General features: G+C 42.6%; 1 long non-coding RNA gene across 3 annotated transcripts in view; it reads left to right on the top strand.

The window, feature by feature from the left end:
• Positions 1–11991: 11991 nt before the first annotated feature.
• LOC114547661 (uncharacterized) overlaps positions 11992–26191 on the top strand; it is a 71684-nt gene continuing 57484 nt past the window's right edge. For all 3 annotated transcript variants that reach the window (XR_003691252.1, XR_003691251.1, XR_003691250.1), the window contains exon 1: positions 11992–12288. This is a non-coding gene — a long non-coding RNA (uncharacterized LOC114547661). The remainder of the gene's footprint in view (positions 12289–26191) is intronic.

Here is a 26191-nt window from a genome sequence, read left to right as displayed (position 1 = left end):
TAAATTCCCTCATGGAGTCCAGACACTGGTAGTGGTGGTGGCTAAAAGATTCTGATGAGGCTGATGGAGCTGAAGAATCTGCTGGCTGACGGCGATGGGGAGCAGGAGGGGCACACGATTTGCACTGAAATGACAGCAGCTGCTGCTGACAACAACAACAACAGAGAGAAAAACAGATTTAAATAGTGTAACAGCCTTGAATGTACAGCATAAAGCACATAACAGCAGCATAAATGTACAAAAGGCAGAGAGAGAATCATATTGAAACAGAGGCAGCAGCAGGATGATAGGCTTACATTGTGTCAGATCAGCTGATGAGAGCAGTCGATAAGACATTTGACAGCCCCGGACAGGACAGCAAGGATTAATGAGTGAGCATGTGTGAGGATTGAATGCAGATGCGTGAGAAATAAAGAAGGCCTAAGCATGCAAAAGTGTAATCTTCCTGACTGAACTCGTGTCCAAACTGGGAGAAATTACAGTCAAAGAAGGCCAGACCCTAAACAAAAAGATATGCTTAGCCCTGAGTCTACAACTCCATAACATTGGCCCACAGATGATACTGCATTGAGTTTCCACAGCAATTTATGTTGCCTGAGAGAAAGCAATGTGCGCATGACTATAGTGTACAGTAAGAGAAAGAAAGGGATACCGTAGGCATTTGCATCTGTATCTGTGTGTATGCAGCATAGTCTATGTGCGTGTCAGGTAGGTGATCCAGGTGGATGGCAGCCGAGGGGCTCGGGTGTCCCGTTTCAGGCAGCAGCTGGTAAGCGAAGCCTGGCCGAGGTCACCCTCGGGGACCCTGCCCCCTCGTCACCTACTCCCAGGCTCCGCTTCACAGTCGGCCTGTCATCGTCATCTGATCTCACCTCCGCATGCATAGTAGGAGCAGCAGATCTGCCGCATGACAATGGAGCTCTTTTAATTATCAGGGACGGTGTTCTCGCTCAAGTGATGACATCTAAAATGCATTGGCCCCCAGTCATGAGACGAGCAGTTCAGGCACTCAGGCATGTAGCCTCAGAGGCACAGTGATAATTGATCGCATTGTAGAGGCGTGTACGCGATACAAAAGGCCATGGTGAGTAGTAGTGTTACTTTTAGCCAAGATTGCCACTGTGTCAAAGCCTCATGCAGTGGGCATATGTAAAATAACTACAGATAAAATACATCCTCAGATGTGAACAGAGAGCTTGAGAAAATCCAACCCAACAATGTAAACAAAAGTGGAAAGTGTTGTTTTGCCATTTTCACATTTCTGTTCACGCACAGGTTAATCAAACAAGATACATCATGGTAATTAGTCAGCTTTAGAGCTGCTGGGAGGTGTAGTTGTTTCAACTTTGGACAGAGTCAGGCTAACTGCGTCCAGTTTATGCTAAGCTAAGCTACACACCTCACACAGACAAGTGATTAGGGTTGATCCTCTCGGAAAGAAAGCAAACAAGTGCATTACCCAGAACTATTCCTTTAACAGTTAACAGTGTTTTAAAGTTTTCCTACAGCAGATACAGTCCCCAATTTAATACAACACCACATACACCACATCCCCTGGGTTCTGCTGTGGTCTGTGTTTACATGACCACCTTCTCTTGTCTGTAGTACAGAGCTTTTTGTCAGAATATCCAACATGCAGAGGTTTCTTTCCACATGGTTGTTTCTCCATGTCCTTTAATCTAGACATTACCCGGAGCTGTATGTGAGAACTCAAATGTCTGAATTAGTTGGACCGGACATTAAACAGTCTTTACCCTGCCAGCTCCCTAGTACAAAGTCTGTATAATGTCCGATTGAGCCCATGTGTGAATACTGTAGAGCAGGTCATTGTCCGGAGAATTCACAGCGAGCGAGTGGGCGTGTTGATGACGTTTCTATCGTGGCTCGCACGAAACTGGAAGAAAACAAGCAACGAAAATGTCTAACTGGAGTAGTCTCGCTTTGCCAGACCTTCCTCCACAGCGGTGCGGACGAGGGTCTGGCTACTCCACACAGCATTCTGGGATGGGAGAAAAACGTGCTCTGGTTTATTGGCATTTCTTTAAACCAATCACAATCGCAATGGGCGGCGCTAAGCTCCGCATGGAACCGCTGCAAAATAGCCTCGGAAAGGAACTTGTTTTGGTGGAATGTGTACGTCGTGCAACAGAAAACTCAGATTGGACAGATAGTCTAGCTAGCTGTCTCAATTTACCATGCATGAAATCTGAGGAGCAGTTAACCATAGTCCTCGAAAATCGACCAGAGTTTAAAATTATAAAACAAAGAAAGCGGAAGGAAACGAACATCGGCAAAAAGACATGCATCCGGCGGAATTTCCTGTGGCACCAGAACAATCCCGGAAGTGGAACGTCGTGGAAATAGACTAAACTGAAGAGACGACAAGATTCGGGAACTTCTGTAAATAATAGAAGTTCATCATTAATCATCAGACAATTTCAAGGAACGGCAAGGGACTCGTTGATTATGACCAAATTATGAACTGGCTACGTGACTACAGTGTTAACCAAACATTATTTTCAGTAGGCCTACGTGAGAATGTGTCTGACACAGACAATCTCCTGTTGTGTGCTACATGTGTGAGAGGGAAACTTCGGACCAGTTTGTGAGAAAACGGCTATAGACTCTTATAATTTATCCGTTAACTGCCGGCTACAGCGGCCCACCCTGCTTGCCAATTTTTCTCAGAAATGTCACTTATATAAATGCTAGTGTAACTAGGCTGGTACTCCGTTAGTATACGTTTATCAGTTTCTGTATTTTTGTTCTTTTCTTGGTTCCCTCGTCTCTGTTAACCTTATATTACAGATCAGGGCATGTACCATAAAACACAGCATGTACGGGAAAATTGCTGTCATGTAAAATAACATATTGTAGTTGCTAAAAATGAGAAACAGGGTTAATTTGTTTGCCCTCCTCATTTCCTTTGCTGACACATTTTCCACATTAAGATAACAACATGAAGACAGGATGACACAGAAGCATGAATGAATACAGAGTGTGTTATTATTATAGTTACAACGGGTCAGGATTCATAGAAGAATAGCTGGATAGACATCCTTTTGCTGCTGGTTCTTCAGCTTTAGCAATCAGGACTCTGTCTGTACCAGAGTGAGAGGTTCAGGAGGATACTGTATGTGGGACAAATTAAACAGGCTTTATGCTCTGGGTTTTAAAGCATGGCCTCTTTAGCTCACCAAGGAAATTGAGTTTGTGACCGAAAAAATGCACTTTCCTCTCTTAACCCCCTGACCAGCCGTCACAGACACACAAACTTTCTCTTTGAAGGCTAAACAGGCAGAAACGAGGGAGGATTGGCTGTTCTGGGGAGTTATGGAAGCCCTGATCCTATTACCCGCCCCCCTGAAAAATGTGTCTGCAGGCCCCAGGAGCTTTTAACCTTTCGCTGCTCTGCGCTTTGATTCATGGGGGTGGCGGTGCTCTCATGTGAGTGTTGCTTTTTTTGTCAATACTGCACTGGCCACTGAAAAACGTGGAGACGGTGAATTTTGGCCAAGAGGTAAGTCTGACATTGTCTTCCTGCAAGTGCAGGGATTCCCTCTATCCAGAGAAAAGGAAGGAGCAGTGAATCCAGGAGTTAAGGAAATAAAAAAAGAAAGCCAGCTGTATGTCAACAACAAAAAATAGGAAGTGAAGGTTGCACTATGGCATACTGTGGTTTGGAAAAGAAGTGTTTAACTAAACAAAGGAAACGGGAGGCTCAGAAGGAATAAATTAATCAACGATACAGGCAACTTTGCTCGACAATGTGTACTCTAAAAGTTGCATTTGTTTTAATCACAGTGTACTACGGGAGTGTCAACACATTATACATGTATGAGACAAAGAGGCACGTATACAGTAGATGCAGACAAACTCACAAACATGTTTATTTAATAAGATTTCAAAATGGTTCATTTCACTCTCGGTGTCTCAATACTTGGGAGAGTAGGATAGTGTTTCCAAACAAAGATGTCTCGTCAGTCAGAAAGATGGCACAGAAATGGGACACAGTTATTGGAAATGAAGCGTATTTGTCATAGGAAATAGGATTTGTCTGTATTTAATTTGACAGAGTGTGTAAACTTGGCGGATGGATAAGAAGCTTAATAGGATGTAGAGATTTTATTATTTATTACTAAATAACTAATATCTACAGATTTTTTTTTTCTTCCTCTCATTTTGGATCACTGACAAAAATTCAGTTCAGATCATGCTATTATATTATTTAGGAAACAGTATTTTATAGAATGTATTGGTTTAATTTTTTGATGCTCTCACACTGACCTTTCCACATGATTTAATGCAAAGAGCCATAGCACTAAGAAGAGCTGACAAAAGCCACTTGAAGGCACGCTGCTTTGTTGTGGATCAACAAAGAAGAGCCTTTGGGTTTAGCCAATATTTCACGACAATCGTGCATTTCGTTGGCTTCCGCGATATCTACTTGTGTGGCAGTTCATAACTCATCCATGCACCTCAGCTGACGTGTTGGCTCAAATACCACAGAGAAGCTCTGAAAACAGGCATTAAAGTAGGCTAAATCCCCCAAGTAGCTGTGTGCTTAGCATGGTCTCTGAAAGGTATCCAACCGTTTATGTGAAACCTAAGCACTTCTTGATCAAAGGCTTTCAGAAGACTGCAAGGTGAATAAGGAACCTTGTAGAATTCTCTGTTGATTACTTTTTTTCAGTCAGCGCAAGTGGTAGTGTGTGTGTGTGTGTATTTGCGTTGTGTGTGTGTGTGTGTGTGTGTGCGAGCGCACACGTGTGTGTGTGTGTTTAGTGTCTCTATAGACAGGAATCTTTTACCAGGGAGAGAGGATTAACACATCAAATCCAGTCCTTCAATCAATAGGGAGGTAATGGAGCGATAGAAAAATATCTGCACACTGCCTGCCTGCACGGTAGATTAAAATAGCTTTCTCTTTTGCACAAACCGATTTCAACACTGTAAAACGATCTCACAAAATATGACAAGCAAAGACTTACAAAGACTGTTTTTAAGGAAAGTGAAGCCAGATGATGAAAGATGAAGGCCTAGTGGAATTGAGTATGATTAAGATGAAAGAATTGTGTTATTGTAAAAGCAGGTGTAGTAGAGAGTAAATGTGATGAGTAATTGTTTCATTTTTAAAATGTTTGTCCACCCCCATGCAAGCAGCTCTGTGAGGCTGTACTTAGGAACAGTGGTGGTTTGAGCTAAATGCTAACTTCAGCATGCTAACAGCACAGGCTAAGCGATATGACAAATTATTGTTAACTTTTGAAAGCTTTTTCAAAAATTAAAAAGTCTTAACATGAATCCAACATATTATTAGCAAATATAAATCCCCACTGTGGATAGACTTACTGGCCTATAGGAAAGGTGGTCACTAAGGTAGCCATTCACAGATACAGTTAATCCTGAGGATTTACTGTGCCACATGTATGTTTGAAAATGAAAACTTGGTTTATAAAAGCATGCCAACAATTATAAGGCTATTTCAAAAGCTTAGTATTCTATGCAAAAAAGGTATGTAAAAAGGCTTCAGGCCGCCCCTACACGTAATTGTAGACCCAATTTAATATGCAACTTTATTTTCTACAATATATGTAGTAGGTGGTCCCTGCTCCATCTCTCTTTCAGTTAAGGGGTCCTTGGCTTAAAAAATGTTGAAGACCCCTGATTTAGACTATTGTTTTATTGAATTACCAGAAAACATGCTATATGGTGATATATATCGTTATCGAGATATCAAATTATCAGAATAGAAGATTTCGGCCTTATCACCCAGCCTTTCTAACAGCCAGGCTCACTTGGATATTAACATGCTAATTTATAAAGTGCTTTGCGCTATATATATATATATATATATATATATATAATCAGTCCATTCAACATTTTTAGCAAGCATAAAGTTTACCAACTTTGTTTAGCATTACATTGGAATGTCATTGGTATTTCGTCATACACCAAAGTATTAAATTATGTTGATGCTAGCATGGCTAAAAACAAGTATTAGCAAATGTTGATATAGTTGACCTGTTAGTAATATAATGCTACAACATTTCTTTAAAAAAGCCCTTTTTTCATACTTCATCCATCTCTTTATTCACCACTATGTAAGATGACCGCCGCCTGCACAGCTCCTGACAGTAGCTGCAACACGGTGAGTTTATGTTTGCATAAACTTGACCCCTGACCTCTTCCTGCGGGCTGCCGACCCCTCTCACTGACCCATCAACAGACTAATTTGTCAGCAGTGACCTCTCGGCTCCGGCCTCTGCACATAGCACTCTCCTCACAATCAATAACAGAACTTACTAAATACTTAGAGATAAAGAGCAGAGCCTTTTAGTGTTGACTCATAAATATTAATGCACACTGCTTCCTCTGTTTTCTACATGTTTACTCCCAAACGCTAATGTGGTGTTTAACATTAAGCTTGTACTTCACTCAGCACTTTTAAAAGCATACTTTCTTTTTGCCACTACAATTTCAACATCGACTTTATAGGCTTATTGTACATGATATTGGTGGTATTTCCTCATGAAACTCTCTCCTATAGCAGGAGTCATATCATTTTCATAAAGGTGATAATAAAGACGATTATGCATACTGGTGAACAGTTTGTGCCTTTAGGGATTTTCATACATTGGGCTTGTGACGGATAGGCCATATTTTATAGTCACCAGGTTCCATGTGTGACATAATTGGTTTAAAACACGGGTTCAATACTTTATGAATATGAAGTATTTATTTCTTACAGTAATCATAAGTTTTGAACACATCTTTAACCCATGATCACTGTTTAATAACACACTGTAATAAATGTGTTTACATATCTGTAAACACATATGAGTACTCATAATTGCAGCTATGTTGTACAATGTTAATAATCCATGACCTATTTTTCTTCGTAAGATAAGTTATAAATGTTGACAAATTAATAAACACTTAAAAATGTTCTTGTATCTGTTCACAATTACATTACAGTGTGTTATAAAGTGTTTATATACTGATTATAAATTCTAAATAAGGGATGTTATAATAAAGTCATAACAGAAAACTTCTTAGATTTATCTTGCAAGCCGTTGGGTGGTATTAAAGAGCTGTTCCAAAAAGATCTTGTCCAGATAGACATATGCAAGATATGGGCTGCTTGTAGCTTTATGTTAAAAAGAAAAAAATAGGAATGAGGGCAGGAAATTAAATATGTGATTGGCACAGAGGAGGAAGCTAAGCGTATGATTGGCACGTGCAGTTAATGACTGAGGGTGAATCCTGTGGTGTGGCCACAATCCACCTAGTGGAGCCCCAGCATGAGGCCAGCTGTGGAAACACTTTGTTCCACAGTTTTTCCATGTCTCCTATGACATAACATATTAACAGCACCGCTCTTTATAAATCTGTGTCATGCATGAAAGCGAGAAAACGAAATCTAAGAGGTCTTTCGGTAGTGCAAGAAGACCATTGATAATTTAATGTTCCTTTTTCCTCGCCCTCTCTTCATCATCTCCATTCCTGTACTTTTTCCTCTCTTCCCAATTTCACACTTTCTTCCTCCCTCTGGTGCCTCGCTAACAGAAAAACTGCCAATAAAATCACAAATCACACCTATTAATCTAGCTCCTCTCACTTTTCCTTAACAGCAGGGTATCAAAGCATGGCATCAGTTATGCAGTAGCTGGAAAGCTCAGTGACAGGTCAAACATGTAGAAAATCGGAGATTTCCTTGAGGAAAACCACCACCAGGAAAGTGTACATCATTCGTAGTTAGCTGCAGCTCATGCATATACCCAGTTGGATGGAACCTGTGCTCATGAAGTGCCGACTGGTGGTTTAAGCTGACGATTTAGCTACAGACACGCCCCCTCTTCTCTTCTCTGCTTCTCTTCATAGTCGTCAGGTTCATCTACCAACCTTTATAGAGCTGGCTTAGGTTTACCTTGGACCAGCTCTTAGTTATGCTGTTATAGTTTCAGATTGCTGGGGGACTTCCTTTGACACACTGAGCTCCTCTCTCCTCTCTCTTTCCATATGTGTGCATTCATGTCCCAGAAATGCTTGTTACTAACTTAGCTCTGGGGAGCTTATTCCCCCAGAGTCCTTATGTTTTCTCGCTTCACAGTTTTCCTTGGATCAGGGTGGCACCTAAATCATGGTTGCAGCTGCCGCCGTGGTCCTGCTCCGCGCCCTGCTTTGCCCTGCTACACCCTGACGTGCTCTGCTTTGCCCTGCTACGCCCTAAACTACTAAAACTACTATTTCTAGTCATAGTTCCATTATCTTTATTGTTACTATAATTTGCCACTGTTCATCACACCCCCAACTGGCACTGGCAGACACCCGCCCACCAAGAGCCTGGGTCTGTCCCAGGTTTCTCCCTAAAAGGAAGGTTTTCCTCACCGCTCGAGGTTTCTGCCTAAAAGGAAGGTTTTTCCTCGCCATTGTTGCACTAAATGCTTGCTCTTGGTGGAATTATTGGAATTGTTGGGTCTTTGTAAATTATAGAGTGTAGTCTAGACCTACTCTATCTGTAAAGTGTCTTGAGATAACTCTAGTTATGATTTGATACTAGAAATAAAGAAAAATTAAATTGACTTCCCGCCTCTGATTTGGTTCCTTTTTGGACATAATTCCACTAAGCAGAGCAGTGGTGTAAGCTCTTATGAAGTACAGAATGGATATTGTGCACACACACACACACACACACACACACATACACACACATAAACACAGCTACATGTAACATTCAGTGTAGTGGGTTTCTTGTGCCGTGCCCAGTGCCTCCTTGGCATGCGTCACAGCTTTCCACAGCAGATGGAGAGCGCCTGCATTAACGCTGATGGTACTGTGATTCTCTGAGGCCTCGTTCCTCTCATTCTCTCTTTTCAAGTACTACGAATAAAAGCAACATTTCAAAATTGTCAAAGCTGCAGAGGGTACTGTGTGGAAATGTGATAAGACAAAATGACTGCGCTAAGCACTGGGGCACAAAGGAGATTCTGGAAGGTAGAAAGACAAACCTCTCTGGTTTAACTCTTGACAGATTGGGTTTGTGAGATGTGTCGGGTACTAAATTGGACAGATATACAAAGTACAATATGTTACCTAAGAGTTAATTTTTTAAATTAAAAATATTTCTTTAACAAATCCCAAAAGTTAAGGGTCTGTAAAGAAATTCTCAGGGTGGAACCCTATGTTTGACTTTTAAAAAAAAAATAGCAATACCCTCTTTTCTCAAAACTGACATACAGTATTGGTCCTAAATAAAGCAAAGACAGGACTGTTTTCCTGGACCTTTATGATTCATGGCACAAACAAAAGGCGTGTTTGTTACATTAAATTATTTTGATGTATCTAGTCAGTCTTGTGTTTAAAGTAAATCCTGCAAAAAAACAGATGAAATACATATAAATCTGGGGCATAGAAAGATTAAAGGCCCTCAATTGCTCTCCCAAGAAATGTCAGACTGCTCTCCCTTTAAAAAAAATAACACTCTCCATTTTCTTTTTCTTCTTAGCAGAACAGTCTCCAATAAAAGTTGCAATATTTTGTGAACCACGTTCCTACCAGTGCTATCCTTAAAAAGGCATTTTAATTCATATGTGCTGGAACTTTGCCACTTTTTCAAATGAAGGACTTGTTCCAGAATAAGACTCTTCCTGAAGTTATTGCATAGCATCAGCTAATGGCCAAATATCTCAAAAGTTGTCCAAGTGAACATATGGACGTGGAGGTCAAGGGAAGGCAAGATGAACATTAAAAGGTGCAGTTTTGAATGTGTGGCTGGATGGAGAAGAGTCCGAGCAGGCTGAGAGGCAGGGCCTTGGCACCGGCACACAATCCATTTGTTCATGGCACAGGCGTTAATGGTTGAGCAGCTCTGAGCCAAAAAACATAAGGGTGCGCTTTAATCAAAACTTGCATGCATTATCTCCGCAGATCCAGGCAAAACATTTGCAGAGAGTGGGCAGGAGGTGAGCAAAAGCCAGTTTGGTCTCTGGAGCGAGGGGATGATGGGGGTGTAACTCTAAAAACAACTTGGGTCCCTGTGTGTGGACCACATGTTGGAGGGGGAGGGGGGGATGAGGAACGTGTGGAGTATCAGAATGGTGGCAGGCGATGGAGGTTTGAACACGGAGGTAGGATTAGGGCTGTCAATAGACCACAGTGTGGCTGATCCTGTCAGAGCTGTGCCGGAGGTTAAAGACCAGGAAATCAGTCTTACAGCACACACACAGACTTAATGCGGTGTGGGTGCAGGCTCTTGCAGAGCTTCCTCTGGTGGCTGATGAAGTGTCTTAGCTGATTAATGCCACACAGAACTTTGGAGGTCATTTCCAGGACTTTAATTAGGCCAGGCACTAACTAAATCACACTTACACAATTGAGTTCTCAGTTGAGTATCTTCAATTAGGCTCAGCTGAGGGCCAGGAAACCTGATTACTGTGTTTACTTGAGGAGTAATCCCAAATGTAAAGGTCAAGGGGGGATAATGGAATACTGGTTACCTACTGTAGATACAGGGGATTCAGACCAAATGAGAAGTTATGCAGGCTCTTTACAGTAGTTGTGATAAATGCAGGGGTTGTTTGGGAGACTCATGCTAAGGCCAGACACACCCAAATCCGATTATCGAGCAGAATTCAAGTAATTTGACCAACTCTATGGAGAGGTTGATCCCATTACAACAGTGACCTTCCTCCCGTAAACCTGCAGGAAGTGGCTTTTTATGGCCTCTAATTAATTGATCATCGAACCTGCCCACCAGCACATCTGTGACAAGTTATCTTATTTGCTGATTCATAGCTCTTCCTGTTTGCAGAGCTTTGTTCAAATAAACTGGGCTTTTGGGTTTCATTACACCACAGAGCAGAGGTGAGGGCTCTGTCATGCCTGATGCCTCAAGTGGAAGCAGCAGATAGGAAAAAGTATTTATTTTAAAGCTCTCTATTTAAAGCTGCATTGACACAAACCAATACTTTTATATTAATGACGCTTGTAGTGAAGAACCCACTACAAGAATTATCACCAGCTTCAGCAGTTCCCATCAGCTCTGCGGGAGAGTTTTAGCGTCTTTTAGCTCATTGTTTTGGTTTCATGGCCCTCAACTTTATTGTTTAGGTTCTTACTACTCTCACAACAACAACATTTTCAGCGGCAGACAGCTGTTTTCAGCACAAAGTGTTTGATAAGCCCATTGTACCAGCAGACAGACAACATTTGTGATTAGCTGATGTAACTTAACGTAACGTTGTGGAGCATTTAGCGGCTAAAAGGCCAGATATCTTCCTCAGGATTGTTACCCTACAAACCTGATCAAAGCTAAGAGGAGAGTGAATAACCTATTGGACTCAAGAGATAGAGATAGACACAACTCTGAATAAATGTTGTCACATTGACAATCAAAAGTCTGGAATATCAGTGTGGGGGTGAATAAGTTCAGTCTCTGTTTTTTATGTATTTGTAATATTCTCATTTTATGTTCTTCATATGTTTTTGTTGAAGTATTGTTGTATAACTTATATATATTTTTTTTAAATACCTGAATTTTTGTCAATAAAAAAAATAGTATAGTAAAAAATATAGTATATATAATAGAAATAATAATAGTAAATATCACTGTGGGTGGAGCTGACCTTTGATAGTTGCTTGTGATAGTTTCTGTGTGCTTGCTGTTGTCAAGGGAGGTTTGAAGAAAGTCTGTCACTTTTGTCACCTTTGTTCTTTTTTATTTCTCTCTGTTTAGATTACTACTTTCATACTTACTTTCATATTATATTATTTGCACATATTTTTGTATAATTTTATTTGATTACGAACTGTGATGACTGAATATCTGTAAACTATATTTTCAAAAAAGAAAGTAAAAAAAAGCAAGGTTTGAAAAAAAAAAAAAAAAAAAAAGTTCAGATTTTGCATGACATTTTCACCTTTAAAAAAAAACGGCAGCTACCGTTACTAAATTATATAATGAACGTGTCAAAGCAAACATCCGAAGCACGATATTTAAAGAAACCACGGTTGGAGGACGTAACAAGTGAGGATTTGGCTAACTAACGTTAGCTAGCTAGCTTAAAGCTAACACAGCAGCAGAGGGAACTGTCCAACCGAACTGTCTGATTTGACAGCCACCGTCACGCCCGCTACAACTCGGCTTTACCGCCAGCATATCAGTGTCACATACCTAATTATCTGTTCTGGATTACATTAACGTCATATCTCCCTTTTCAACTCCACACACCACCGCGCCTGCACCTTGATACATGCTGGCAACGTCTCCACCACAAGCCACCCATGGTAAGTTAAAACGCATCGTAATGCCCGTCGTGGCCGTTGAATGACAATGAATACAGGTGGTCATTAATTATATCTATGGTCATTAATAATGCATATGATGCGGTCACTACTGAAAGTGCACTGGAGTCTTGAAATGGTTTGTTACTATGTGTTGGCTTTGCATAATTAGAGCGGCTAAAGTTTTCTGCTCGTACAGGACTTGTGTTGATGGTGTTTTTTAGTTTGTTTAGGTCTGGTTGGTCGTCCTTGGCTTTGTTATTAAAGTCTGTACATCTCAGCTGTCATGTGTTTACTCTTGAGAGCTTATCACAGTTGCCAAGTGCATGCATGATAGAGCCTATTATGTCAAGCCTGTGTTAAAGATCAGTTAGCACTATTGATAAATTAAAAATCACCTTAGTAGATTTGGGGTTGTTTGTTGGGTAATCATGGAAAATGTAGGCAAAATACCTCGACATTTTAACTAGAGATGGCCTGATACCACTTTTTTGCTTCCCGATACCAATTCCAATACCTGAACTTGCGTATCGGCCGATACCGAGTACCGATCCGATACCAGAGTGTCATATATTTCATTATGTTTTAACAGCTGTATACTACTATCCCTGTATGGATGTGATATGATTTCTATCTTTGTTGTCGGTCTGGCTCAGGTTAAACTCTTTGTGAAACATGAACAAACACAAACAATGAATGCCCCACAACTTTCTTTTATTCTCCAGTTTGACAGTCAGTTATAATGGAAAAAGAACATAAATAAACTACTTTAATGTATTTTCTTTAGGGCTTTATTACGTGGTATCGGATCGGTGCATAAAGTCCAGTACTTCCCGATACCGATACCAGCGTTTTAGGCAGTATCGGAGCCGATACCGATACTGGTATCGGAACATCTCTAATTTTAACAGGTCTGCCCAAATGTGTTTTTCTCTGCCTATGCTACTGGGTAGCAGAGAAATATCTCTAAAGTGTGTTTGTTTTAACCAGTGTTGGAAAAAGTATTCAGATCCTCAGAAGTAAAAGAATTAATACCACACTGTAAACATACTCTGTTATGGTCACAAGTGAAAATCCTGCATTGAAAATGTTTCTTAAGTAAAAGTATGTAAGTATCATCAGGAAAATGTAGCCTACTTATTATATAAAAATACTCAATGCAGAAAATTCCTCAAATTTTAGAAACTGGAAACGATCCAACCGTTTTATCGATTGACTATACGTGCTGAATTGGCAAATCATTTCAGCTGTACTTGTAGGCCTTTATATTGTTGGGTAGTTTGAATTAAAGTAAAACATCATATTTTGTGTAAAAACTCTGAATTTGTATTGTAACTAGCTGTCAGATGAATGTAGTGGGGTAAAAAGTACAATATTTCCCTGTGAAACATAGTGGATTAGAAGTAGAAAGTGGCATGAAAAGAAAAAAGACCCAAGTAAAGTACAAGTTCCTGAAATTTGTACAGTACATAAGTAGGCTAAATGTAGTCCACCCCTGGTTTTAGCCTTGTTGTGGGCTAATTTACTCATTTCTGCTTTCTAGGGCTGTGCTTGATTGAAGAAATTCTTAGTCGACTAACACTCATTCAATTGTATTGACTAATCGATTAGTTGATTTAATCGACAGGTCTGTAAATCTGAGTTTCTCCGCAAAGAGTCATGCAAAAGCACCACTTTAATTCTTTTGTTTACCAGAGATGTGCTCATAAGTTTCTTGGAAATAAGTCATTCAGCATGAAAAAAAGCATAAAACATGACTAATCCACTAAAGAAATCTAAGTTTACTAAGACCAAAACGACCGATTAGTCGACTAATTGACTAAGAGGGAGCATCCCTACTGCTTTCATCCTCCATCTCCTAATGTAACCATGCCGGTTATTTTTCATTTTCATTTATTTATTTATTTGACAGGGACAATGCAAACAGACATAGTGTCAAAACAAAGCTTGTCACTGAAGTGCTGCATAAAAAGTCTATAGCAGATGCTAATTTTCAACTCCAGTCCCTGGATGGGCTTTTATACACAATACAATTTACATACTTAACTATTTCTATTCAAAATAAAAACGAAAAAAAATCTAAACATGATATATAAACAACTCTAGTCCTAATAAAAAGAATCTAAACATGATATAAAAACATGCATATCATATACAATTCTTACCTACTTACAATAATTAAAAATGAGTACAGTTTTGGTTTGTTTTTAACCAGTTTTTGAGCCTGAAAGTAAACACTTTATAATCAGTTATAGTCTTGATGTCAGATGGTAATGAGTTCCAAAGTTTCCAGCTCTTCACGGAGAATGTCGTCTGATCGTATTTTGCAGTCATGATTTGTGGAACTTCTAGTGCTGCTCAGTCTCTCAACAAATGGACTTAGTGGCTCAGGTGCTAAATGATTGATGTACTTATGAATTAATTTAAGAAAGCAAAAATTGATGATGATAATGATGGTACAGTGATGGTGACGTATTGGTTTTTTATCCATAATTTTTATAGCTCTGTTATATACGGAACCTATGCATTTGGTTGCAGTGGGAGCGGCTTGTGCCCATGCTGTCATGCAGTACGATATATGAGAAAAAATCATAGCATGCATGTATAGCAGGGCTGCCTGTTTTGGAATGTAACTTCTGATTAGTTTGAAACAGTTGAGATTACTTTGTATTGTTTTTAAGATTCTCTTTATGTGCTTGTCAAAATTTTTTTTTCTAAAACCAATCCTAGATATTTAAATTCTGTAACTGGATGAATATCTTTATTTTGTATATTAATATTAAATCTACCTTTTTAAATCAAGTTTTTTTTAATGGAAAAGCACATGGAAACTGTTTTTGAGAGATTTAGAACTAACTGATTTTGGATGAGCCATTGTTGGATGTCAGACATACTAGTGGACAATACAGCTGCAGCCTGCTCAGGTGACCTAGCGGGTGCATAAAGAACAGCATCATCCGCATAGATCTGACAACTGGCATCTGAGCAGTGCAGAGGTAAGTCATTTATAAAGAGACTAAACAGCAAAGGGCCAAGTATAGAGCCCTGAGGAATACCCATTTTTATGTTTGAGAGTGCAGATATGTTTTGATCAACTTCAACACACTGCACTCTAGACTGGAGATAAGATGTAAACCATCTGCAAAATTTTACATTTTAGATAAAAGCAAACTATGATTGACCATATCGAATGCCTTTTTAAGATCAATAAATACAGCTCCCACCACATTGTCCTTGTCCAGATACTTTTTTACATTTTCAATTAAACAGCAGTTTGCTGTTTCAGTTACATGGTCTAAACCCAAACTGGTGTGGATGGAGTAGCTGTCTGGCTTCTAAATGGTCATTCAATTGCGCTACTACAACTTTTTCAATAATTTTAGATAAGACTGGTAAAATTGATAGAGGGTATGAAGATTTGGGTGTAGTAAGCCCTCTACGGCCCCACATCACTGTGGTTCTCCAGACACTTGATCAAAATACGTCATGTTACAGAAGCCTTGACTGCCATTTCACTTTTAACATTTATTGCAGTAAAGGACCACAAACATTTTAAGAGAGCTGAATGAAAGCTGATAGAAATCTGGAAAGAGTGAAAAGAAAATTTCAACCAATTAGTGCAGCGATTGTCTCTCCTCGCGGACTGTTGCTGTTGATGGGCCGTGTGTTAGTCAGCACAACTAAGAGCAGACTGGTGAATGAAAGCTGGTGCCAAACAACACATTGGATGAAAGTATGTGGGTGATGAATGTAGCCAAAGTCCTTGTGGTGCCTACCTCTCTCTCCCTCCCTGTTTCTGTCTCCGTCCCACACCCACAAGAGTTCATCAAGTGCCATCAAAGCCTTGTGCGGCCAGAGGGAACATGTTTTCTTTGCTGTTTCACCATTTTATGAGCGACCGCAACGTATTTCCCATGTCTCCCTGTCTCCCCTCTCTGCCTCCTTTTTTCTTTTTTCCCTTCTACAATCTATCCTCCTCTGTCACTGATTGCATAACACTCCAAGTATCAGGCTAATGTTTTAAATGTTCAGTTAGAGCCATTGCTCTCCGGGAGGAGGCATTCATAATTTTGCACAGAGCAGAGGCTTGGGAGGCGAAGGAGAGTAGAGAGGGAGCAGCAGACAACAACACATTAGTCTGATCACAGAGGGATATTCCATCTTGTTGAGAAGCCGTTTTTCATGAAGCGCCATCGTGGGATGTTTTTAATGCTGCTTAGAGGAAAATGCATCGGGAATGGTTTGGGTGTTGGGCGGTCTGTGATGGACGAAGTTGAAAGGAAAATAAACGCTGCAGACCTTCAAAGAACGTCTGCAAAGCTGTAGGCTGCCAGAGTTACCATAATAATTTTGAGGGAATGGATACAGATTATATGGAGACCCCCCTGAAATATAGCAGCTCCTCTCTGTTCAGAGGTTTCCTGTTAGATGATGGACAGGTTCAATTTTGTGCCTCCTGTGTAAATAATCAAAACCTTGACTGGCCTCTCTAAATGCAACAAGACTGCATTATGCCACAGTTGCATCACAGGTTGTAATAGGTCAAATTATACAGAATTATCACAGCAGTGCCATAATTACGTGCGATAATATTTAAACACACAGTGAGTTCTGCGGGGTAATTCCCTATGTTTGATGAAGCTTAAAAATATGTCTAAACTAAACTAAACTAGGAAGCCTGTATCTAGTTCAACTTAGTCTGTCTCTTTGGCTTCACTGAACCTAACATTGGCGGTCCTTTAGTGATTTCGTAATCAAAAAGCTGCTTTAATAATTTACTGAGCTAACTGATAGTGTGTTTGGATAATATCTAAACATACTCACCATTAGGCTGTTAGTAACTCTCTGTCAGAAGTCCTGTTTCAAACCCAAAGTGGTTGTGCAAAAGAAAATTCTTCCATCTCTGACATGGTTATCATGGTCGGCAAAATGATTCTACTTAACCATAAAAATGTCTCTATTGCTCTTTATTACTTACACTTTATTGTAAAATCAATACTTTTGTCCATGTCAGAATCCTGTAGGCATGATGACTCTTTTTTTCCCTGTGATCTGATTGGTCAGTAGGCAGGCTGCAGATTTTGATTGACTTGATCTTAATGAGCTCTGGAGCAGTCTAGCCGAGCAGCGTAGTTTACCCTGATTATAATATTGGGAAACCTGAGTCATGCCCGAAGATGGCCTGCTAACCCACTCATCTTGCTTCTTGATACAAGGCCCTGGTGTCTTGTGGCCAGAAAAAAAGGGGAAATGTGTTAGGAAAGGGATGGAACCCTAACGCAGCCTTCACATTGGCACAGTAGATACGGCTGCGAAACGACCGGAAGTCATTCATTTCCTATGGAGATTGGCAGACCGTATGTGAATGGGTCCAAACAGATGTGAACGAGTGCGGTGAAAAATAAATCGGGTCCGTTGGTCATCCGGATGCGTTAAAAAAGTTGAACTTGTACGACATCTGACAATCCGAGCGGAAGTTAGCATTGCTGTGGTACTGATAAATAAATCTGAATTCTTAACTTTTAATAAAAAACATTAGTGTGTAATTATAGATAGGGGTAAAATTATCGATTCATTTTAGAGTATGAGAAAAGTTCTTCTGCGCAGAAACAATGCATAGGATACCTGCTATGGCTAATTAGTTGGCTAGCAACCGACATCGTTATATCGTTATATTATACCGTTATATCACATTAAACTGACCTGACATATCAACATCCTGGGCAACTTTTTTCCACGCAGCAACCTTTCTGTTTACATCAGATGAGAGGTCATAGAGAGTTGGACATTTGGACACTGACAGAATGACTCGTTCTAGTCTCTCCGCCATTTTTTTTTCCACTCACTTCCGACGCTTTCAACGGTGAAGTACGACGTCCACCGGGGGCGCATTGCGTGGTGTGGTGTTTGAATTGGACACAGCAAGGTCGAGACAAAGAAAACAAAGCAACATAGTTGCAGAACCTCTTGTAGCTTTTTGCTTGTAAAACTTGTTGTTCTGCCCGTCATAGTCAAAGGTTTACGGCCATGTGCTTGTCCTGCACTTGTTTTCCAGCCGACTCTTGGAATTCCAATAAAAGTCATCACAGTTGTGTCTGTGCTGTTCGGTATCCTGTGTTTGGACACGGCAAGGGGAGAGGTCCCGCTGAGATCTCTTTCACTAACAGATGGGAACTTGTGGGTCCATTAGGCTGAGAAGCATGCTTCAGCAGGTTCAGTCAGGAGAGCTGCAGGATCCATTGATTCTCCGGTGAAAAGAAAATTACAATCCAGACATCTAGTTTACAATTCTTAGGAGCTTGCCGGAAAAGACCTCCTATTTATGTGTTAGCGCATTGCTGAGAACTTTTTTTTTTTTTTTTTTTTTTTTCATTTGCAGATGTGTGGCTTGCGAGCGGTAAGATGACGGATGTGTTGCACATTCGCCACCTGCGCTTCCACAAATGAGACAATGTTGATCTGTTTCATATTTAAACCCCATCCATTAAAACAGACAAAATGAAGTCATACGGCATTTTTCTTCTACAGTTTGTTGTAGTTAATCCAGTTTGATCCTCGCACCCTGCTGAGGATCCCAGCAGGCCTGAATCAACCTAATGCCCTGACTCCCCCCATTTCGGCTGGCTGTAGGCCGTTAATGGGGGATAATGAGGCAGAAACTGAGAGTCTGTCAGGTAGAAGTAACAACAGAGCTGCTGCAGTTCACAACACAGCAATGCAGCTGCGTCCGATCACGTCTAAAGACAAAAGTGTTAATACCTGTCGCAATGGCCACGCTCATAGACAGGGCTAAAAGCTTGTCGTTGTAGGAGACTCTTGGTGGACTGTTGCAAGGCCAGGGTCACGTAAACCACAGAGACAGCCGAAGCTGTCATTAGGCTTATAAACTGACTGCTCTTTTAAGACTCATTCAGACAGAGAATTACATAAATAAAGCATACATGCAATAGTAGTGTAGTACAATTTCAACCACAACAGTAGTTAAAACCTAAGATTAAACTCCCAAAATTATTTTGCTGCCACTAGGGTGCGTCTAGATTTCTAGACTAGGTTTGACCCATACATATACTTATTACCAAAAATGGTGCGTGGAAAAAAATCAAAAATCAACCAGTTAGCAGCAATCCTCAGTGCTAAATGACCTTGTTGATGAGGGACATCAGATTAAAATTGCTATACTTATTTTCAATTCAGAGGCTGGCTAAATATATGCAAATCACATTTCAGTTCAAAACTGATGGGCAGATGTGCATCTCCAAGCACACGACTCATCAAACCTTGAAGTAGACAAGCGACTGTAGCAGGAAACCATGCCATCTGTCAGCGAACAATAAGAGGATGAAGCTACAGTGAGTATGTGATCATCAAAACTGGATGGCTGGATTGAAGGACAAGATTGAGTCTTAGAGCACCTCACAGTTTGTGTTGCAGTTCGCTGATGGCAGGGTCACAATTTGGCATAAACGGCATTAACCCTAAGAGCCATTCTACCCGGTGCCAACAGTTCAGTGCAAGCTGCTGCTGGTAGTGTAATGGTTTAAATATCTTATCCAATATTAGCGCTACCGGTTTTTATGTAAACAGTCCTTAAATCCAACGATTTTACACGTCAAAGTCTGTTTACAGGTCTTAGGGGAGAACAACAAAAAAAGTTGTATTTAAGCTTTTTAGGCTCCAGAGGGAGTGGAGGGAAAGTTGTTAGATGTCAGGTTGTATTGTAGGTAATGTAGGCACCAGTTGTGACAAGGTAGAAGAATGCATTGGTTAAAAAACACTTTTGTCTTTTATTTTTAAACTGTCCATCATGAGTCTGATAGTGTTACAGGAGTGCAATGCATCAGGTAACAAGTGATACTCTTTCTTGATGGTTACTGCCTTTTTCGGAGGAGTGTGTCCTTTAGGATGGTAGATGATGCTATTAAAAAATACATGGTCTCAAGATGATGCCCTATTAATGAGAAACTATTGGCCTGCACAGTCCCCCGATCTCTACCTACAGCTGGTTAAAGTCACCTGTGGAACTTGTTGTAGCATTTTGTTGAGTTCAGAGGCCTTTCTCGTTACACAGTACACTGACTCCATAGGACACAAGTTTAAACTTAGCAAGTTGAACTGTAGGTATATGGAGCTACGCATTAGGAATGAGGGGGCTGAGAAAAATACAGTTTATCAACATTGTGATGATACATTTTCAAACTCTTTGTTTTTGAGTGAATATGCTTTAAAAATAGATCTCACTGATATGCTCTGGTGACGGCATCATGCCAAAACACATTAGCAGGTCTGTTGGAAATAAAATGACCAATTTTAATGAAGTGCGGCATTCTGGGGAAAAAAAGCAACACTTTGGTTGCCTAAAACAGGATATATTTTGTAACATGCTCACATAGCCGCCTTGAAAATCAGTTTGGGTACGTTAGTGCCCTGGAGGGACAAGTCTGAAAAGTACCACTACAGTGGGACATGTTGGGGATTGGCAAAGCAAGGGCAGGCTGGGTAGCAATCTGAGCGAGGACAGCAGCTTGCTTGAGAATCCTATCTGCTGTTGGAGCTCCTGCATGAGCTGCTGCTGTGAGAGAGATAATAGTTTTGTCCCTCCTCCAGGCTCCCTGTCTGCTTCTGGTAAAGCAGACTGGCCCATTTATGAGACAGGAGGAAACTGGGGGGACTGACGACGCGGATGGATGGATGAAAAGATTGGTGAGAATCTGGCCTCGGGCACTGAACAATGCCACACTGCCATGATTCATGTGCTGGCAGTTGGGAGGCAGTATTTCATGCCCGTGTTTTCGCGGTGGTGGTGGTAGTCAAAGTGATGGTTGTATCAACCTGTATGTTACTCATGTGCATGCATGTGTGTGTCTGTGGTTGCCAACTTAGTGGTCTAGGTTACTATAGGATGTAGCAATTATGAACCAACATGTCTGTCTCATCACGGCCCGCCTCTTGGCCTGTCAGTCTCACGTCCCTGTGGTTGCACCTCAATAGTTAAAATAACAAATAGGGCCAGGAGCAATTGATTTACTGTGATTCAGTGTGGGAAAAATGCGCCAGAGTGACTTGATGTCACAGTGCTGGAATAATTAGACATTTGACATAGACGTTTGAGGAAGACAGACTATGATTAACAGATATTTTGTGGGCAAAATTAGCAACAGTGCCAATAGAGTTGATTCAGTATTATATATAAAACAAACTGTAGCAAGAAAAGTTGGGAACAGAGTTAGTAACTTGTTTTTCACTTAGAGTCTCTGTCTGGAGTTCCCCTGTTAGACACAAGTTGACTGGTGTATCCCCACCAAAGGCACCAGTCCTCCCCACGCATCATCTCTATATTGCAATTTAATAGCGTACAATCAGTTTGTCATTAAATACTTAAATACAGCTATTACTCATTAAAGGTGACTTAAGTAACTTTCCCTGCGGCAGTAAGTTTCAGTCATGCTCTTCAGCACTGACGCAAGCTTGTATTGGGTGTGTGTAGTACTGCAGAATGGCCCGCGTACAACAGCATACCTGTGGTGTTTATTCTCACTGAAAAATACAGGGTGGTGCAGCTGCACCAAAACAGAGGGGTTAGAGCAGGCTGGAGTCCAAAACTGAGGCTAACTCTCACTCTGGCACCAAGCTTTGGATTTCTAGTACAGCATGTGGAAGTGCTTTTGGCTTGGAGGAGATCGAGCATTAAAAAAGGAACGAAAGAAACGGTGGCGACAGCAGCCTCCGCACAAGGATAAAGGAGCTGGGACAAAAGCACATTACTCTTCATTTCTGTTACCTCCATCTCGCCAGCAACCATACGCCGGAAAAACAACAAGCCACGGAATTATGATGAATGCAGTCAAAAGGGGGAAAGCGGCTGCTAACTCGTAACACGCTGCATGCATCCGATCCTTAAATGTAGTTTCATTCGAGGGTGCAGATTAAATTACTGCTGTTGCCAAATTAATCAAGTTTCCTCTGAGATGTTCTCGCCCGGCTCTTATCATTGTTGTGTCTGATGAAGCAATATCAGTTTTGAAAGCACGTCATGCTTGATTTTACACTTTTTACACAAATATTTACTTAGCCACTGTTAAGAATGCTGACCTTTCTTTTAAGGCAGCTACCTCCCCTGACTTGACCTCCTCCCTGTGATAGAGCCAACACCCAGGACTATGACAGGCTTTCAACAGTGCTCAAGGGTTATCATCAAGTCCATCCACCAGTCTCAAGGCTAATATCAATGTCTCAAGGGTGTGCAGATAACCATCATTTTCCTCCCTCTAAACCCTCCTGTTGGTCCCCGGAGTGGAGGCTCAGCTGTCTCCTAAAGCCTGTTTTTACTTCACCCCTTTGCTGTTGTCACAACATTTTCATTACATTGCAGCTTAAGCCCTTAATGAGCCCCTTCTAAGGCTAAACATGGGGTCAAACAGGGTGTTGCCTGGACAAAAAGCAGGAGAGGCGACAGGGTTCTGGTTCATAGTCCCCCTCTTTACGCCTCTACACCTCTTTGAAATAAGCTTGATAGCCAATTCTTCCAAGCTGCAGGGAAATTATATAATGTGTCTCTTAGTAAAGTAATACGATATCTGAACTTGGCACGTTTACATTTTATATTTGGATTTTGTTTTTGTAAATGAAGGGCTCGGCAATAAACAACTTCTCCCTGTCTGTATGGTCTCCAAAGCGGTTTCACTTTACAGCTCTGTAAAAGAATGGATTAAATGAGCACTAAAGAGAGTAAAAGCCCATATTTTGAACCAATTACACTCACTCGTACCAGCCACCGCTCCATGTAACTGCTCTTGGACCTGACAGGAGTTTCTCTCCAGAATATAAGTGGCACAAACCGGCTATCCTTACAATTCAGTTGATGCTGAGACAAAAAAAAGAAAACTTCCTGTAATTTTGGTTACGTTAGTCTGTCCCTAAATGATGTCCATCCATCCATCTTCGTCCGCTTATCCGGTGTCGGGTCGCGGGGGGAGCAGCTCCAGCAGGGGACCCCAAACTTCCCTTTCCCGAGCAACATTAACCAGCTCCGACTGGGGATCGGCGTTCCCAGGCCAGGTTGGAGATATAATCCCTCCACCTAGTCCTGGGTCTTCCCCGAGGCCTCCTCCCAGCTGGACGTGCCTGGAACACCTCCCTAGGGAGGCGCCCAGGGGGCATCCTTACCAGATGCCCGAACCACCTCAACTGGCTCCTTTCGACGCAAAGGAGCAGCGGCTCTACTCCGAGCTCCTCACGGATGAGTGAGCTTCTCACCCTATCTCTAAGGGAGACGCCAGCCACCCTCCTGAGGAAACCCATTTCAGCCGCTTGTACCCTGGATCTCGTTCTTTCGGTCATGACCCAGCCTTCATGACCATAGGTGAGGGTAGGAGCGAAAACTGACCCGGTAGATCGAGAGCTTTGCCTTCTGGCTAAGCTCTCTTTTCGTCCAACGGTGCAATAGATTGAATGCAATACCGCACCCGCTGCGCCCGATTCTCCGACCAATCTCCCGCTCCATTGTCCCCCCTCACTCGCGAACACAACCCCAAGATACTTGAACTCCTTCACTTGGGGTAAGGACTCATTCCCTACCTGGAGAAGGCATTCCATCGGTTTCCTGCTGAGAACCATGGCCTCAGATTTAGAGGTGCTGATCCTCATCCCAACCGCTTCACACTCGGTTGCGAACCGATCCAGTGAGTGCTGAAGGTCGCAGGCCGATGATGCCATCAGGACCACATCATCTGCAAAGAGCAGCGATGAGATCCCCAGCCCACCAAACTGCAACCCCTCCCCACCCCGACTACGCCTCGATATCCTGTCCATAAATACTACAAACAGGATTGGTGACAAAGCGCAGCCCTGGCGGAGGCCAACCCTCACCTGAAAAGAGTCCGACTTACTACCGAGAACCCGGACACAGCTCTCGCTTTGGTTGTACAGAGATTGGATGGCCCTGAGAAGAGACCCCCTCACCCCATACTCCCGCAGCACCTCCCACAGTATCTCCCGGGGGACCCGGTCATACGCCTTCTCCAAATCCACAAAACACATGTAGACCCGGTTGGGCATACTCCCAGGCTCCCTCCAGGATCCTTGCGAGAGTGAAGAGCTGGTCCGTTGTTCCACGACCAGGACGGAATCCGCATTGTTCCTCCTCAACCCGAGGTTCGACTATTGGCGAACCCTCCTTTCCAGCACCTTGGAGTAGACTTTACCAGGGAGGCTGAGAAGTGTGATACCCCTATAATTGGCACACACCCTCTGGTCCCCCTTTAAAAAGGGGAACCACCACCCCAGTCTGCCACTCCTTTGGCACCGTCCCAGACTTCCACGCAATGTTGAAAAGGCGTGTCAACCAGGACAGCCCCTCCACACCCAGAGCCTTGAGCATTTCTGGACGGATCTCATCAATCCCGGGGCTTTGCCACTGTGTAGTTGTTTGACTACATCAGTGACTTCCGCCTGGGAAATCGGCGACAATCCCCCATTATCCTCCAGCTCTGCCTCTAACATAGAGGGCGTATTAGTCGGATTCAGGAGTTCTGCAAAGTGCTCCTTCCACCGCCCTATTACCTCCTCAGTTGAGGTCAACAGTGTCCCATCCTTACTGTACACAGCTTGGATGGTTCCCCTTCCCCCTCCTGAGGTGGCGAACAGTTTTCCAGAAGCACTTTGGTGCCGACCGAAAGTCCTTCTCCATGTCTTCTCCAAACTTCTCCCACACCCGCTGCTTTGCCTCTTTCACGGCAGAGGCTGCAGCCCTTCGGGCCCTTCGGTACCCTGCAACTGCCTCCGAGTCCTCCGGGATAACATATCCGGAAAGACTCCTTCTTCAGTCGGACGGCTTCCCTGACCACCGTTGTCCACCACGGTGTTCGTGGGTTACCGCCCCTTGAGGCACCTAAGACCCTAAGACCACAGCTCCTCGCTGCAGCTTCAGCAATGGAAACTTTGAACATTGTCCACGGGTTCAATGCCCCCAGCCTCCACAGGGATGCACGAAAAGCTCCGCCCGGAGGAGGTGTGAGTTGAAAGTCTGTTGGACAGGGGCCTCCTCCAGACGTTCCCAATTTACCCGCACTACACGTTTGGGCTTACCAGGTCTGTCCAGAGTCTTCCCCACCCTCTGACCCAACTCACCACCAGATGGTGATCGGTTGACAGCTCTGCCCCTCTCTTCACCCGAGTGTCCAAAACATACGGCCTCAGATCAGATGAAACGATTATGAAATCGATCATTGACCTTCGGCCTAGGGTGCTCTGGTACCAGGTACACTTATGAGCATCCCTATGTTCGAACATGGTGTTCGTTATAGACAATCCATGACTAGCACAGAAGTCCAACAACAAACAACCACTCTGGTTTAGATCAGGGAGGCCGTTCCTCCCAATCACGCCTCTCCAGGTGTCTCCATCATTGCCCACGTGTGCGTTGAAGTCCCCCAGCAGAACAATGGAGTCCCCCACTGGAGCCCCATGCAGGACTCCAGTCAAGGTCCCAAGAAGGCCGAATACTCCGAACTCCTGTTTGGTGCATATGCACAAACAACAGTCAGAGTTTTCCCCCCCACAACCCGCAGGCGTAGGGAGGCGACCCTCTCGTCCACTGGGGTAAACTCCAACACAGCGGCGCTCAGCCGGGGACTTGTGAGTATCCCCACACCCGCCGGGCGCCTCACACCCTGGGCAACTCCGGAGAAGAAAAGAGTCCAACCCCTATCCAGGAGTATGGTTCCAGAACCAAGACTGTGCGTAGAGGTAAGCCCCACCAGATCTAACCGGTAGCGCTCCACCTCCCGCACCAGTTCCGGCTCCTTCCCCCACAGAGAGGTGACGTTCCACGTCCCCAGAGCCAGCGTCTGCTGCCGGGTCTGGTCCGTCGAGGCCCCTGACCTTCACTGCCACCCATGTGGCATCGCAC

This window comes from Perca flavescens, chromosome 21 (genome assembly GCF_004354835.1).
Source record: "Perca flavescens isolate YP-PL-M2 chromosome 21, PFLA_1.0, whole genome shotgun sequence".
In the NCBI taxonomy this organism is placed as follows: Eukaryota; Metazoa; Chordata; class Actinopteri; order Perciformes; family Percidae; genus Perca; species Perca flavescens.
The sequence above is the reverse complement of the archived record's forward strand: the minus strand, read 5'-3'. Positions and strand labels throughout refer to the sequence as shown.